General features: G+C 46.6%; 1 protein-coding gene across 6 annotated transcripts in view; it reads right to left on the bottom strand.

The window, feature by feature from the left end:
• The window catches only part of FOXD1 (forkhead box D1), a 104,407-nt gene that overhangs the window by 12,949 nt on the left and 74,146 nt on the right, over nucleotides 1-17,312 (bottom strand). For 2 of the 6 annotated variants that reach the window (XR_006600807.1, XR_006600808.1), the window contains exons 6-8: nucleotides 6,289-6,370; nucleotides 2,870-2,964; nucleotides 1,662-1,792 (exon numbers count right to left, since the gene is read on the bottom strand). The gene's annotated coding sequence lies outside the window, so the exon portion shown is untranslated. Of the gene's footprint in view, nucleotides 1-1,661; nucleotides 1,793-2,869; nucleotides 2,965-6,288; nucleotides 6,371-10,701; nucleotides 10,836-12,479; nucleotides 12,492-17,312 lie in introns of those variants that run through there. The other 4 variants (XR_006600812.1, XR_006600814.1, XR_006600816.1 and 1 more) reach the window with 4 other exon arrangements.

The following is a 17,312-nucleotide window of genomic DNA, read 5'->3' on the forward strand; positions in this document are numbered from 1 at the left end:
TGGATCTCCTGGTATCTATCACAGAGCATGTAATAACACAAATGAGTGGGGGCATGAAGGAAAGAATACTCAACAGCACTGACTAATAATCGAGTTCCTAAAAAATGGCAATAATGAGATGTAATAGTCCATTTCCCTTTCCAACTGTCATTTATCAGCCATCTATAATGAAATATGTAATTTTTAAAAAGTAACATTAAGGCTATGATTCCTAGTAAGTTTCGTGAAATTTTGAAAACTGCTTCATGGGATGCCCACTGGGCCTGGGGTTTAGGAAATGCAAACTAGGAGTTCTTGGCCCAGGCCAGTCGTTCTCAAACTTGAGTGTGCATCAGAATCACCCAAAGGGCTTCTTAGAACAGATTGCTGGGCCTCACTCGCAAAGGTTCTGGTCCAGTAGGTTTGGGGGAAATGATGATGCTGCTGGTCTGGGGACCACAATTCGATGAGAGAACAAGCAGGGGTGGTGGGTGCTGAGTCTGTAGTTCTTATGCTGACCAAACTGCGTGACATCTAATAGGCCATTTGCCCGTCTCGTGGTGGCTCGGGTATGGGGGAAGGACAATGAATGGCATCTCTAACCCACAGAGCACTTCAGAGCACGAACGCTAGGTCACTTACACAATCACACCTTTCTCAACCCGTTTTATAGGGATTGAGGCTAATGGTGGGAAAAGAAGTAAAAATGATGATGCTTTGGAAAATCAGAAGTACTACACAGAAATGTGCTGTTTTATCCTCGCAAAGATCTTCACTTTGTACTGGGCTTTCCCACTGGGGCTTGCCTGCATTGGCCTTCTTAGCATAGAAATACTGACGTTAAAAAAAAAAAAAAAAAAAAAAAGAAATACTGACGTTAATTTAGTGGAACAAACTCCCTGCGTTAGGAAACGTGAAAAATGGCTGAAAACATTCACGTATTGGGGTTTACGTCCTGGGGGAAGTACACAATTTTCCGGGCATTCTATTAAACTGATACAGAAGGACTGGCATCTGTTCAGTATCTGTGCATATGTCTCTACCCACTGATGCCACAGCCACCAGGGTTGTTTCCTGGGGATCTGCTGGCAGCCCTGACTCCGACATTAATCAACTTGACATCTGGAACCAACCTGAGGCACCCCATCTGATTGTCACAGATGCCTTTACTTTTCAGCTGTCAGCAAAGAGATTATTCAGTTAAGGATGCCAGGTCTACACCACACAATCTGTGTGGAGGAGGGCCGAGTGGTGTATTAAGAAGAGAGCTGAATAATCTGGGAGTGTGGGCAAGACAAAAATTTCCCTCGGTAATCTGTCAACTCAGACCTACACCAGGAAAGCATTTTGCCTGCAGCAGCAAAATTACTGTGGTCGGGGAGACCAGGCTAGATTATGCTCTACATATCCTTGGAGTGCATATTTTGCCCATTTTTGCAAACTACAATCCTCCTTGAGCTAACTAAATAACAGCAGCAGCTACTTTCAAAACCGTTTAGCCCCCCTTGGTCTGTTGCAGCCAGGCCCGCATTCTTCAGGAGTCTGGGGAAAGATGTGGACACCTCTTCCTGGGTGAGTTTCAAAGAAGACTGGACACTGCTTAGAGACTAGCAACCTAGTCACTGTCATTATCACGACAGTGGCATGGGATGGGGCTGATAGGCACAGTCTCAGTTACATACCTTTTTGATTTTAGCATTCCACGTGTTCTAATATGGAAAATGAGGCCCAGGACATTATCCAGAAGAACCGCTTGTTGGCAATTGCTCTGTGATGTGTTCGGATGAAGCAGGCAATAAGGAGTCAAATTTCACTTCATCAGGGAGGAAAAAAAGAAAAAAAAAGCTCTGTAGATAACACTGTAAATCAGCCAGGAGACAAATGTCTGCCTGGATTGTCACCCACCATTTCACGGCATTGATTTCTCAAAGCCTGAAACCGTAAAGGACCCAATCCAGAGCGGAAGGGCATCCTGGCGTCCCATGTTTGCTGATTTAATTTTCCTCTCTGAACACACGCAGCCCCATAATTAGAACATTTACCAACCATAAATACAATTTAAACTCTGTACATGTGTGCCTACATGTGTGGAGAAGTTTAAGCTGAGATACGGTTTCAATAAAAACAATCCTTCTGCGCTGATTAGAATGTGTAAAGAGGAAATCTGTTTATACCACAATCTACTCAAAACTTGTGTTGGCAGCAACACTCTTGGCTAATAAATGTCAATAGCAAAGCTACATGGAGAGTATGAATTAACTGCTCACAATCTGGAGATTCAGAGCTCAGTCTAGAGTGATATGTCCAACTAATTCCACTACGTCTGTTGTGAAGAAATGCCACCCATAAGCCCTTGGCAAAAACACAGACTGCTAACGGACGGGGCCTGCTTAGAGATGTTTGTCCTGCTGTTGAGTTCAAGTCCACCCTCAAAAGGAAAGGAGTTCTCAGAGGAAACTGCAGAGCCCTGCAATGTTTTGGGAGGGGGTTCATATTTATTCACCTTCTCTTAAAAATAACTCTGGTAGCACGAGGAATGAGATTATCAGAATGATTAAAAACCAACAGGGCATTTAATTTTTTTGATGCTCTATTTCTCATTTCCTGTTGATTTTATAAGAATTAGCAACCGGGGCACCTGGGTGGCTCAGTCGGTTGGGCGTCCGACTTCGGCTCAGGTCATGACCTCGTGGTCTGTGAGTTCAAGCCCCATGTTTGGCTCTGTGCTGACAGCTCAGAGCCTGGAGCCTGCTTCCGATTCTGTGTCTCCCTCTCTCTGACCCTCCCCCATTCATGCTCTGTCTCTCTCTCTGTCAAAAATAAATAAACATTAAAAAAATTTTTTAAAGAATTAGCAATCGAACACTGTCCATTGAGTCCATCTACACACCTATTCATCCAGAAAAATAGCAGCCCTGGTCTGATCAGTGCAACATCCCCTCACTGTCGACAGGACTCAGGACAGCCCTCCATCGTACTCAAGAACTGGAAGGGAGAGGAAAAACACAAGTTGAGGAACTGAAGGTGGTGAAAAATCACAAGGGACTAATGGGCACCATATGCAAGGGTAGAGTGAAGGTGTGGGATGAGACAGCCCCCTGGGAGGGGTAAATGTGTCCCTCCTGTAGCGAACTTTTAAAGAACCACCTTAGGATAAAGTAGGCATGACCAGCCATACGGGTGAGAGTCATAGAAAGATTTCTGGGCGATCAACAGTCTTCTCCTTCAGGTTGGCTAGGGAGTAATCTACATTTTTTGAGCTGGAAGGAAAGGAGTGGGGGCAGCTTACCTGTAATAATGATAATAAAAACAACAATAATAACAGCAAATATGTGCTACATGCCAGACACTGTTCTAAGCCCTTGACATTTATTAACTCTTTAAATCATAACAAAAACAACCCTAGGAAGTATTACTACCACCCCCATTTTACAGATGAAGAAACCGAAGAACTGCAAGAACTTCCCAAGGTCATCCAGTCAGTAAACGGTGAAAGCAGACTAAGGCAGCTCATTCAGAGCCACATGCTTTAGCTTGAGTCTCTGCTGCCTCTCAAAAGCACTGATACCTAGTATATTGAGCACTGTTCTAAGCCGGCTCCAGATATCCTTGCTTATAACGAGCATTCCATTCTGCCTCTTGACATGGCTGACAAAAGTCAACTGAGTATACCATGTCCCCTGTACCCTTTTCTTTTGTCCCATTACGCTTGCTCTAACTCTGGAGTTGGCCAGAAGCCCTGTTACACTCCAGAGTGACTAAGTTTGTATCTGTGGGGCCCTAGGCTGTCAGATGGAATGCACATGCAGCCCCACCCTCAGACCAAGTGCCTATCCTTCTCCAGGTTTTTCAGGCATTCACTCAGATCTGACTTGCGGTTGAGGAAGGCTGTGTGCACCCATGGAAAGACAAAGAGAGAGTACAGGCAATTTTTTTCTGGTAATTCAGATTCAAGAAAACCTCCAGACAGCAGTCAGGTCATTGACAGAGGACTTGCAATATATTTAATCGGTTCTTTCACTTGTGTTATTTCACTTAATTCTCATAACAACTCAGTGAGGCAGCCAATGTTATCTCTGATTTTAGTGGGAAAAAGACTTAAGATTCAAGAAAAGGTTACGTGACTTGATCATACATCAAGTAAAAAATACAGCTGGGACTCAAAATCCACGTCTATATCACGGTGCTGAACTCAAAACAATCTTTCCTTCAGCACTTTGTAAATAACAACAGCAGCTGTAACTAACTAACCTAACTAACTAACCAGAGCCCTGCCCTCAGCTGATAGGATAAGAGCAATTAGTAGCTGGCATGGACACCTTGGCTATATTCATTTGGGCAGCCAGGACGTCCACACAAGGTGGGGTAGGTTCCACGTAGCTTCAGGCCCATAACCCCTCTTCTAGGATGAGATCTGTCTCCACACCCCACCCTGGAGTGCATTTCTAGGGAGCTGGAGGCAAAGGGTCTTCAACAAGGGGCCCTCCTCTGTAAAATACCATTCCTCTTGTTCTCCTGAAAGCCCTGGTTAGCTGACCTTTCAGGCACGATGAAAGATAGCTTTTTTTGGTTTATTTTCCCCAGACAGTTGGAGGAATGTTGTTCTGGGCCAGTGTTCAGTGGGTTTGTGTTTTTGTTGCTGTGTGGTGCTTTGCTATAGTGGTATTACCATATTTTGGAAGTTTTCTAAACCATTGCCCATGCACCCAGGGGTGACTATTAAAATGATGAGAACATTTTTATAAATCATAAAAATAAATAAATGTACAAAAGCACAGTTAGTAAAATGGACAAAGCTAACTCAGCTTAAAAAAAAAAAAAAACCTGAAAGTATTTCTTTCAGAATCTGAGTTTTGTGCCTAAAAGGAAGTCCATGGGGAAAAAAGTATACATTTTAAGGGAAAAAAAACATGTGAACGGGAATAACACAATAAATGGTAAATGCTGACTTGGATTGTATATTTTATCTTTGTATCTAGATGGAAGAAATACAGATATAAAAAAGCAAGCATGTATGCATTAGGAATAACTATAATGCTATGTCTTATTTATGTATAATCATTCTTTTGCTAGAATCAAACCATGCATGACAATTTTTTCTTTTTAAGTTGCTTTTTAAAAAATGCTCATTTTGTTCTTTCTCATCCAATAGCTATGATCTTTATCATGTCTGAAGGCCTATCAGCATAAGAGATTATGGCCAGAACCTGCTAAGAACATTCAGAAGCTAGACCTTCTGGATCGTCTGCTCACCCCCTCTTTCTCCTTCTCCCATCCACTGCTTACACCCACCCCGTCCACTGCTCTGCCAAGATCTCGTCCTCTACTAGTTGAGGGCTTCCCTGGCTGCACATAAACCGAATCTTTGTCTCCCTGGGCATCCCTGAAAACACACAAAAGTGGTTTCCCAAAACAGAAGAAACTGACCGCCAAATACTCCATGTGCTGGGCAAAATTTCAATGAGCAAATGAATACATAGAGGAAATAAGAATTAAGTGCTTAATAGTTCATTAATGGGTAACTGTTTACAGGTTGACAGTCGTTTTAAAACGTCTGTTTTCCTTTAGAGATTTTAGGGGCAGGCACGGCTTTTGGCCTTCACATGGGGAGGGAGAGACCGGAAAGTGAGTGTGGAGAGCTTCTCACTTGTGGGGCTCCTCCAGGATCTTTAAGGCTACCCCACTAGTAGTGCTGACCCTGGCCTGGGTTCCTGTCTCCTAGCACAGGGGCAGGGCAGATTCAATGGCATAGGGTCATTATGGATGATTACAGTTATAGATCTTGGGCAAGATCTAAGGAAAGCGGGCTTCAGACCAGTTGAACTTAAACTAGCTTTGTTCTCAATGCCAAAGTAGATGGGCCGTGAGAGTCACCCTACCACATCCCACATTATTAGTGGCGGGGGGAATGTCTTCCCACAGTGTAATACTATGCGGAGGCAGGTGGTCCTAGAGTGAGCCTTCTGCCACCTATAGAATTGATAAGACTATGATCACTAATGGAACATTCAGTTCTCTGTGTGTGTGGTCTGAAAAATCAAACCAAAGCCTGTGTTATGGGGAGGTGGGGGGAGAGGGCCGACAGAATCAAAACAGCAACTGTATCCAAATTTTTTTTTTTAACTATGTCAAACGCATGTGGAGTATTAGAATCAAACAGTTTTCTCAAGGAGAAACAATTATTTTGCTTTCAAACACCAACCAGGTAAAAACAGTCTCAAAACCAATTAGAAATGCAGGGGCTTTTCCACCGTGGTTATTCTTTCCAATCACATACAAAATTACAAGTACTTTCTGGAAATTACTCACACACAATTAAGTCCTTTAGATTCATCCTGTGATGGGGGCAGTCTTATTGGGCAATGTTTGTCCTGGAACAGCTGTTGAGATCCTAGCAGGAGAAAAGCCCGCATGATTCTTTAGCTCATAATCCAGTTAGTTTATTTTCTCGAGATTACCTGTGGGCATCATGTTGATGCAAACAGTAACACAGCCAGAAAATGGAGCTCCCCCTAACCTCACCACAGGTGGAGAACGATCAGACAATATATTTGGACTTTCCCTCCCCACCACACTCCTACAAACATGCAGACATACACCATGAACTCCAGATTTGCCCTTAATGTCATCTCCTGGTGCCACTGCAAGCGCAGAAGGGGCAGGAAAAGAAGGACAATAGCTGAGCCACACCCCGTCTGGCTACTGACTTCCTAGTCTCCTCTTCTAGCTTTCTCCCTGACAGGACCTGAGCATCACTTGGGTCTTGGGAAGCTGGTGGCTTCCTCATTCTGTTCCCTCAGCAATACTATGCAAGCGCTTCCTACTCCCTCCTACTCCTACTTTCTGCTTCCTACTAGATAAGGATATTCTCAGTTTTCTAAGTCTCTTCTCCCCGAGCAAATTAGAGGCTCCAAAAGGGCAGGCAACACATCTGGTCCTTCTGTGCCCATCATTATTGCTAGTGCAGTACTAAGCAAGAGCAGTCTCTCAAAAATAAACTGTGTGAGGAGCCTCTCTGGTATAATTTTTGGTCAGTTGTACTTGATGGATAAGAAGGACAAAAGAAAACGTCAGGGGATGCCTGAGTGGCTCAAACAGTTAAGCATCTTGATTTCGGCTGAGGTCATGATCTCACAGTTCATGGGATCGAGCCCCATGTTGGGCTCTGCACTGACAGCACAGAGCCTGCTTGGGATTCATTCTCTCCCTCTCTCTCTCTCTCTCTCTCTCTCTCTCTCTGCCCCTCCCTCACTTGTGCTCTCTCTCAAAACAAATAAATAAACTTAAAAAAAAAAAAGAGGGGGGCCTGGGTGGCTCAGTTGCTTAAGCAACCAACTCTTGATTTCTGCTCAGGTCATGATCTCATGGTTCGTGAGTTTGAGCCCTGCATCGGGTTAGCGTCAACAATGAGGAGCCTGCTTGGGACTTTCTTCTTCTCTCTCTGCCCCTACCCTCCACCCCCCCCCCCGCCCCCGTCTCTTTCTAAATAAATAAATGAACTTTAAAAAAAGAATTAAAAAAAGAGAAACATCAGGAAAGACAGTAAGTCGGCCACTACTAGGAAACCCTGTTAAACTAAAACCCTGTTTTTATGATTGCCCAGAATATGTGAGCACTGTACTCTCAGATAATTCTGTTGTCTTTCCTCATGCTTCAAGGCTATGCTGACCATGAATACAAAGTAGAATTTTAACTTTAAAATCATTCCTTTTCAGGACAAACCTTTCAGTCCATCTTCATGAATTGACTAAAACTAGCTTCTAGAGTTGGGGTCTTTTCACACTCTCTGTAGATTTATTTTCAGTAAAAGGTACTGAAAATGCCACAAAATAAAATGCTCAAGGATCTCAAAAGAGAGCTTGTCCCCTATAATTCAGACCTATATCCAAGTAGTTATATAAATTCTTGCTCTTTGTCACAAATGAGTGGATTATTTGTTTTTTTGAGCTTTAAGGGGTGGAGTAGGTTGGGATTATCGCTCCTTTTAGCCCTGGAATATTTTGATTCTTAGAAATTTTTAAATTATTCATCACCAGTTTCTGCATAAGTAAAATGAAGCAGGGAATTGACCATGGAGTAGGAATTCAGGGCTTGCCAGCAGACGGGGATGGGGGTGGGGAGGGCTTATTTCCTTTCACCTTTGGAAGAAATGGACACTTTATCTGTGGGGACACAGGCTCTGGCCTTAGATCTTTGTTTTCCCGCATTTACCCAGGAGCAGGCCTCCACCGTAATAGAGTTAGCAAAGGTCACTTCTCAAATCCTTAACACTAAGACTTGGGTCTTCCTTTGCAGAGGAGTCATTTACTGATTTTTATGGCCTCCCACAGACAACTATGACAGTTCCTCATACTAAGGTTGAAAGAACAACTGAATATTGCTCCTTTTACCAAAACAGCCTCAGTTACATTCTCCACTGTTTGTAAAACATTGCAGTTGTCTCCTCTCCCAACTTTTCCTCCCCTTGAAAGAGTAAGTTAGCATGGGATGCAGAGGAAATGGCTGATTTCTGCCGAGACACTGGGATAATAACCCAAACCTCAGACGCAAGCCCTGACCAGTCACCGCACCCTAACCTGGGCTCGGGGCCTGCTCCGCAGACCAGACCTGGAAGAAGCCTGGCCACGGGAGATGAGGCTGCCACCAACCTGCGGCTTTTCACCGCCGGCATGGATTAAGTAACACCCGCAAAATCACCATTTGCACACATGCCAGGGGCTGATTACCAGCCTCTCCGCCAGGGCTGCGGACTCGATTTCAGAGCAATTTCTCCCATTACTCAGCCCCAGGACAGCCGGCCGCGTCTCCAGGCACACTCCCGGGCGTGCGGAGGCCACTCCGCAGCCACCTCGCGACTCTGGGCTCCTCGCCCCCCACCCCCGACGGGCACCGGCAGGCGCCCAAGGCGGCTCAAAAACGAGACCACCAGCCACCAGCACCGCGTCCCGCCGGCGATTCACGCGCCCTGATCTCTTTCCGCGCCCCCCAGTCTTGGGAAGGAGACCTCGCCCTCCTGGGAGCACCAAATCGTCTCCCTGCCGCCCGCGAAACGGCCAGATGGCCGCTGAGCCTTCTGCGCCTCCATCCATCCTCGATCTGCGAAACACGCCGTCAGAGACCTCCCACCCAGGCTCCCGCCACTTCCCTGCGGTTTCGCGGTCTGTCACTTGGGAAACAGGGCCCGCAGCTCGGGAAGGTGGTGCAGACAAAAGAGACGCAAATTCGTCTTCCGGGCAGGAGGAGTGGCTGCTGGGGGTCACCCGCTGTCAGACTAGCCCACCCCGCGGAAGCCAGAAGGCGGCAGGGCTTCCCCCCAGTGCGACACGACTGCTCCCGCGACCCGCGCGTCTGCGTCTGTGGCCATCACCAGAAACCAATTGGTTTTCAAACAGTTAAGATAAACCTAGGATCTTAATTTCCTTTATGGGACCGACCACGCGGCTGTGTAAATGTCTCCTGACAGACGTAATGGAGGGTTATTAGCAGTACAAAGCCTGTCGGACCCGTAGCATTAGTTCAAGGGGATACTTCGGTGTTGCACCAAAATTGCTGTGCATGTAAACCAATTTCCCCGACAGAAGGGTAAACACAGACTCGTTTGAACCGCGAGATGAAAACAGATGGGATATCGCAAACAGTTCCCCCAAATACAACAGACTTCTGGGCCAATTACACGTGGTTAGCTCTGAATGACAGAGGAAATAGTTTTCTTTGCTGCTGAATGTCACAAAAGTCACCTAAAGGCACAGAAGGAGGCCGGTTTGTTTTTGCGAAACTTGCTAAAATTAATCTGTGCTGGAGTCACTTGTGAAACGCAGAACCACCCCCCTCCCCCTCCCGGCCGCCTTCGTGAAGGCCAGACCCCCGGGTTGGGATCCCGGGGCTAGGACTTCGAAGCGTGCCTCCGCCACTCGGGAAAACTGGGAAAGGGAAGGAAAATCGAGCAGGCGCTTGCCAACCCAGAGGGCCTAAGGAGTGCGCTGGAGGAGGGGGGGGGGGGGAGTCCTAGCCCCCTCCCCGCGGTCCATCTCGCCGCCCCCTCTCTCCACCCCCGGGTGTGCACGCCTCCCTCTGCACTCCCGCCTGGCGAACCAAGAAAACAGGACTATAAGTGTGCTATCGATCCTGGCCGACCGGGTCAGGGCTGCGCCACGTGCTACTTAGCACGGAGCGCGGCCGAGGGCGCAAGGGACGGGCCGCCAGCCGAAACCCTCCCGAAACATCCCGAGCGACCACCAGAGCAGGCCACCGGGCTGGGGGGCAGAGGCCTGGCTCCAGCGGGTTGGGGGTGGGAGGGCGGCGCGTCGCAGCCGGGCCTTTCCACCGCCCACCTCCGCCCCCACCCCCGTCCCCGCCCCCGCGAGCCCCGAGCTCCGGGCCGGCGCGGGGCGCGGAGACCGAGGGAAGGCGGCGCGCAGGGCCGGGCCTGCACCCCAGTGACGGAATCTCGAAGACGGAAGGCCGCGGAGACCCGCTGCCCGGCCGGCCTGCGACGCCTGCGGGCTAATGCCGGGGCGGGGTGCGCCTACTCCCGAGGCCCGGTCTGGCGCGGCCAAGGGCCCGGGTCACCGCGCTGCCGGGCTCCGGAAGCCGCGCTGGCGGGGCCGCAGGGCGGGAGGCCGGGTCCTGGGGCCGCCCGGCCGGAGGAAGCGGCTCGGGTCGCGCCGCCCCGCGCCCGGGAGCCGCGTGCAGGGTTCAGCCGTGTTTCGGTTGCCCTCTGACCTGACCCTGGGCGCACAAAGGCCTCCTGGGTGCGCAGCCATGGCCCAGCCTTCCAGTCGCTGCCAAATTAATGAGCCCACGTCAGGTTGGGTTTACAGCTCGGCCGGGACGCAGCCGAGTGGAAAATGAGCCCGGGGCCTCTCGGGAGGTACCCGCACTAGTGCAGAGGCGGTCTGGCGTCCTTGAGGCCGGGGAAGCCGCGGCCCGCACGGTGCCGCCTTCAGCTCTCTACTCAGCTGCTTTCGCGGTCTCCTGAGGAAACGGGCCCGCCCCTGGGGAAACCTGCCGGCGTCTGCCCCGCTTTATTAAAACAACACAGAGCCCACATTTAACATCCCAGCAGCCCAGGCTAGGCATTCTGGACACACGTCGTTGGCTTGTGGCTTGGCGACCCTTTGGTGTCTTTGCGGCGCCCTTGGCTGCCGGGCTTTGGGAACCGAGTCTGCCTTCCCGGGAATGCGTTCCTCCTGGAGGTCCCGGGTGCCTCTCATGAGTATAGGTATATGCCCCAAGAGAGCGGGGAATGCTTACCCTCTTCCAGAAGCAAGGCTCTTAGGGGAAGCATTTTCAATGGCTGTTGGATGCGGGTCTTGAAAGCCAAAGATAAGTCGAAAAGGGATTTGGTGTTTGAGCACGAGTCCATCTGCGAGTTCATCCTGAAGTCTAGGAGACTGGCTGTGCTGAGGGCTCTGTGTTCTTATTGTTCTTTAAACGCGGTGGGGGGAATTCAGTTCAAGAAAAATGACTAAACCTGAAGCTGATAAGGCTTAAGTCATTGATGTACCGTATTCCTTCCAGATTTTTCAAATATGCTAAACGAAAGCACTTTTATTTAAAAACACTCAAAAGGTCAGAAGAGTGATGCTCTTCAGAAGCCCTCTTTCCCTGCAGCTCTGTCTGCTGTTGAGAACCAGGAAGGTTAGGAACTGGAAAGAACTGGTGTGGCTTGTTGCTGAATCATGCCACTCCTGCAGCTTCCCCATCCTTGTTTCAGAGAGCATGCCTTTCAGAAGCGGGGGGGGGGGGGGGAGGGCTGGTACAGACCCCTTTTCTTCATACACCCCTCCCCACCTTAACCATAAGTTCCTTGTCTAGATTTCACGCACAGCCCCCTGCACCCATCCTGTGGGCACTTCACAGCCTTGCAGACCTGGCTACCCTGTCTAAGCCCATCCCTTCCTGGGAAATCTCAGTGTATGTAGGTCAAGTTGCCTTTCTGATGGCAAGCAGCCATGACCTTTAAAGGGGCAAGTATCTCAAAGAGTGCACACCAATAAACTATGATGTACTATAATTATCTTTTTTTGGTAAACTGTTTCCTCAACTGAAATTTAACAACTTGGGGACAGGGACCAAGACCAGGTGTTGGTATTGTCTCAGTACAGTGTCAGATCAAGAAATGTTATCTATCTTGGGGTGCCCGGGTGTGGCTCAGGTGGTGGGTTAAGCATCCGACTTTGGCTCAGGTCATGATATCGCAGTTCTTGAGTTCAAGCCCCGCGTCAGGCTCTGCGCTGACAGCTCAGAGCCTGGAGCTTGCTTCGGATTCTGGGTGTCCCTCTTCTCTGCCCCTCCCCCACTCACACTCTGTCTCTCTTTCTCTCAAAAATAAATAGACATTTTTTTAATTTTAAAAAAGAAATGTTACCTATGTTGATTCCACAGTTAAAATTAATACAGTCCCCTCAAAATGCTAATAACTACAGTGGTGATAGTGAGCAGAGGCACCCGACTTTTCCCTCACCATTCCTACTTGATTCTACTTTATGTCAGCAAACTTGCTTCTTTCTGAACCCACAGTGAGATAGTACTACTAGAGAAATGGAAATTTTGATTGGAGGAGGCGAGAGGGTGTGGGGAAAAGGAGAAGAAACTTAGGAAGCAGGGGATTTTGAGAAATAATAGGGATGGGCATCAATACAAAGTGAGGGTCCCTAAGGAAACAGGAGGGCACCAAGGAATTGGGGAATGAGAAGACCACCCAAAGGTGGGCCAGAGAGAAAGAGATGTGGACCAATACCAAGAACAACTTTCACCAACCGAGAGGCAATGGTAGTATTGTGGCTAAGAGCTCACGTTCGCTATTCTCTGTCTGTATGCCCCTAAACAGATTATAAAACCCTATGAGCTTTCGGTTTCTTCACCTGTGAAATGAGGATGGTAATAACACTTATATCACATAGTTATGAGGATTAAATAAAATAACATGCAGTTTCACCTGTGGCCTCATGTCAGTCCTTTCTGCTTTAATGTTACAACTTACCAAATTGGCAGATTATGAAGTAGGGGAAAGTAGTCTTTCCCCTTGAAATATAAGAAAGTGAAGAAGAATCACCCAGCTATTTTAAGGAAAACCTTTACCAAATGATAAAAACCAAAATGGAAAAATAAGTAACTGGGAGGAGTTGGAGAAAATTTAAACACACACGCGAGCGCGCGCACACACACACACACACACACACACACACACCCTCCAAGTAAAATCCTTGGAGAGATGAGAGAAAGTATTTCATCCACAGAATTAGAAAAGGATATTGTAAAAGAGAAACATTAAGAGAACAAGACAGAAGTTTCAGGAATTAAAAATACAGTAGCAAAAACAAAATCAGTAAAAGAGTCTAGAAGAAGCTGAAGATATCTTTCAGGAAAGAACAAAAAGACAAAGAGATGAAAAATAGGGGGAAAATGATAAGAAACCTAGAAGATCAATACAGGAAGTCCAACATTCAAGTAATTCCAGGAAGAAAGTACAGAGATAATAGGGATTTTTAAAAAATGTTTGTTTATTTTTGAGCGAGAGACAGAACACGAGTGGGGGAGGGGCAGAGAGAGAGGGAGACACAGAATCCAAAGCAGGCTCCAGGCTCTGAGCTGTCAGCACAGGGCCTGACGCACGAACCACGAGATCATGACCTGAGCCCAAGATGGATGCTTAACCAACTGAGCCACCCAGGTGTCCTGAGGGGGATTTTTTTCCCCCCAAAGAAACAGCACAAGAAAATTTCCCAGAACTTACTTGGGTAAGTTCTCAGACTAGAAGGACTAGCTGGGTCTAGCATAAGAAATGATGAAAGATCATACCAAAGGACATAATCATGAAATTTTAGAAACTCATCAATAACTAGAAACTCCAAAATTCTTCCAGAAAGAAAACCAGGTCCCATACCAAAAACCAGTAATCAGAATGGCATTGAACTTCTCAAAAATAACACTGGAAGTGACTAGAAAATAGAGCAATGCCTTACAATTCTAAGGAAAAAGTTCTAGTCTAGAATTCTATATCCAGCAAAATACCCATCAAGTGTGCTGATAAAGACATTTTCAAACATGCAAAATTCTCAAAATTTTTATCTCCATGTACCCTGTAACACACATCGCTGACCCACCCAACAGCCATTTCCAACTTTCTTTCATATTATTTTTTAATCATATAGCCATGTGCTTCTGGGAAGCCAAATCTCTACCCAGCCCCAGAGAGAAGCCTTGAATAATTTAAGCCAACAACTTGTAATTTCCTACTTTGGGTCAATAACTGGCTTAGAAATGGGCATGTAACCCAACTCAGGTCAATTAAATCTGAGGAAAAGTCTACTGGGGTATAGGAAGATTTTCTTCACCTTAAAAAAGGGCGTACGGAAAGGACTTAACTCTTTCAGCCAGCTTCTTTGTGAGGACCTGATGCTCTAGGTTGCCATGGTTATCTTATCAAAGAGAAAATCCAAATGCCAAGGATGGCAGAGAAAGTGAAAATAACCCAGGTACTTGATGATGTCATTGAGCCACTGCATTCATCAAACCTCAAACTAGCCAATATCCAGACCCTTTGTTATGTGAGGGCCAGAATGCAACTCTGTGTACTCTGTGTGCTCATCTCTCAAGCTGCATTGTATGCTAAAAGCAGTATTGGGGTGCCTGGGTGGCTCAGTCAGTTGAGCATCTGACTTCAGCTCAGGTCATGATCTCACAGTTCATGGGTTCGAGCCCCGCATCGGGCTCTGCACTAATGGCTCAGAGGCTGGAGCCTGCTTCGAATTCTGTGTTTCCCTCTCTCTCTGCTCCTCCCCTGCTCATGCTGTCTCCCTCTCTCCTTCAAAAATAAATAAAAACATTAAAAAAATTTTTTTAATTGAAAAAAAGCAAGAAACTAAGAAACTAAGAAAAATACCTACCACTGATTGAGTAGTTAGGTATTATTCTGTGGTCTTTTGATTAATGGCTATAGTAAGCCAGTGAAGCAAATATATTACGCCCGTTGTGTAAATGAGGAGATATAGGCTCAAACAAGTAGGTGAATGAGCCAGATTTGGACCCAACACTTTCTGACTCTAAGGCCTGAGTAACTCTGATGCTATGCTCAGGATTTATCAGATGATACTCAAACATAGGATTGGCACCTGTGTGGATCAGACATGGAAAAATATTGGGAAACAATACACTGATCTCAAATTGCACTTAATAACCATTTTTAGTTGACTCAGTTACTTGTCAGTATAGTTCAGGTTTGTGGTAACCAATCCCCAAGCTAGCCTCCACCAATCCTCACTGCCTAGTGTACAAGCTTCTGTGCACTCCACTCCCATGATGAGCTGGCTAACCAACAGAATATTGCAGATATGATAATGTGTAATGCAACTTCCAAGGCTAGGTCATAAAAGACATTGTGGTTTCTCTCTTGCTTTCTCTTAGATCATTCAATTTGGGGAAGGTCAATCACCAAGCCATGCACCCTGAAGAAGACCTATGGCAAAGCCCATGTGTCAGGAAACTGAAACATCCTGCCGATATCCATGTGAGTAATCCATCTTGGAAGTGGGTGACTACAGATGACTGTAGCCCTGGCCAACTCTTTTTTAACACTTTTTTAATGTTTATTCATTTTTGAGAGGGAGAGACAGAGACGGAGCGTGAGTGGGGGAGGAGCAGAGAGAGAGGGAGACACAGAATCCAAAGCAGACTCCAGGCTCTGAGCTGTCAGCACAGAGCCCAATGTGGGGCTCAAACCCACAAACCATGAGATCCTGATCTGAGCCGAAGTCGGACGCTTAACCAACTGAGCCACACAGGCACCCTCCTGGCCAACATTTGACTACAATTTCATGAAAGACCTTAAACCAGAACCATCCAGCAAAGTCACTCCTAAATTCCTGACTCACAGAAACTGTGAGATAATAAATGTTTACTGTTTTAAGCTGCTTAGTTTTGGGGTGATTTGGTACACAGCAATGGATAAATTAACACACTGAGTACTTAAGTAAACGTTCTCTTAACTTTAAAGGCAAAGGGGGATTCGACTTGTTTATTACTTTCTGTTTTTCAAGAAGACATATATGGTCCTCATAACAGCTCTGTCGAAAAGGCAGGGGAAGTGTCATTTCAGAAAACTGATCATCAGACACACTTGCTTAAGGTACTTAAGTTAGCCAGGTACAAAACTAATAGAAAAGCTTCTGGGTCTCTTTCACTAAGCCTTTCCAGTATCCCTGTTTAGAAGTTGGCTTAGTCTGAAAGAGCCTAAGAATCAGCACAAAGGAAAAATCCCCAGAGGGTCCCTAACTTTAAAATCTTTCCTAAGAGGCAGCTGGCATTATATAACACTCCTGCCGCTCCCAGCCTCACAGCCTCTCTGGTTCTCAAAGCACAGAAGAGTTTATGGTCTTGGATCTTGCCCAAAACTGTAGATAGCCATCAATTTTGAGAACATTTATATATTCTGAGCAGTGAAACTGTTAATGGTTATGGTGTTTATGGCTCGGGCTTAAATAGGAAACTAATAAAGATAAAATCTCTGCTTGATAAGGGCGCTCAACCCCCCGTCAGTGGCAAGTTTCCTGTTGCACAGTGAGGTCTAGGAGTCCATCTTTGAGCCCCGGGTCCAGTCACAGAAAATGCAATTAGGAGGGTGTCAAAACTAACGTGGCTAATGTGTTTTTCACAGAACCAATATTGAGATGGCGGTAAGTGCTGCTTTTGGACAATAATGAGTGAGTGAGTGAGTGAGTGAGTGAGTGAGTGAGTGAGCGAGCGAGTGAGTGACTGGCTGAGTCTGCTTTTTGTTAAGCATAAGCCCTATAGAGTTTGTTTTGGTTTCCTGTTGACTTTGAAAGAGCAAGCAGTATCTCTGGGGCCAAAATGGCTCTGACAGAAACCTCAGTTGCTGACCTTGGCTTGAGTCGGGGCAAATCTTTGCAAATGAAGTCTTCTCTTTGCTCCAGAGATAGTAAAGTTGTCATACATGCAGACTTTTAGGAGTAATCATCTACAGCAGGGAACTTGGCACAAGGGAAGCCCAAGTTTGTTTCTTAGAAGTGATCCGCCTGAAAGTCTAAAATGGACTGCAAAGCACATACCCATCTGCAGTAGATGTTGCTACAGGTGTAGGATGTTGTGGTTTCTAACATCTTACACGTGTTCTCTAAACAATACTTCAAGTGTCTTTTTGTTTCTGGCCTGTGTGGTTTCCTGCCTTTCCAGCAGCTACTCCTATGTAGAAGGGCAGCTGCCTGCAAAGTATGACTGACAATTCTGTATAAAGACGCACATGCAGAAAACGCTGCTGTCTCTGAAAGCAGCTCACCCTGAACTTGGAGTATGATGGAGCCTGCAGCACTTGT

Source organism: Felis catus, chromosome A1 (assembly GCF_018350175.1).
Source record: "Felis catus isolate Fca126 chromosome A1, F.catus_Fca126_mat1.0, whole genome shotgun sequence".
NCBI classification, from domain to species: domain Eukaryota; kingdom Metazoa; phylum Chordata; class Mammalia; order Carnivora; family Felidae; genus Felis; species Felis catus.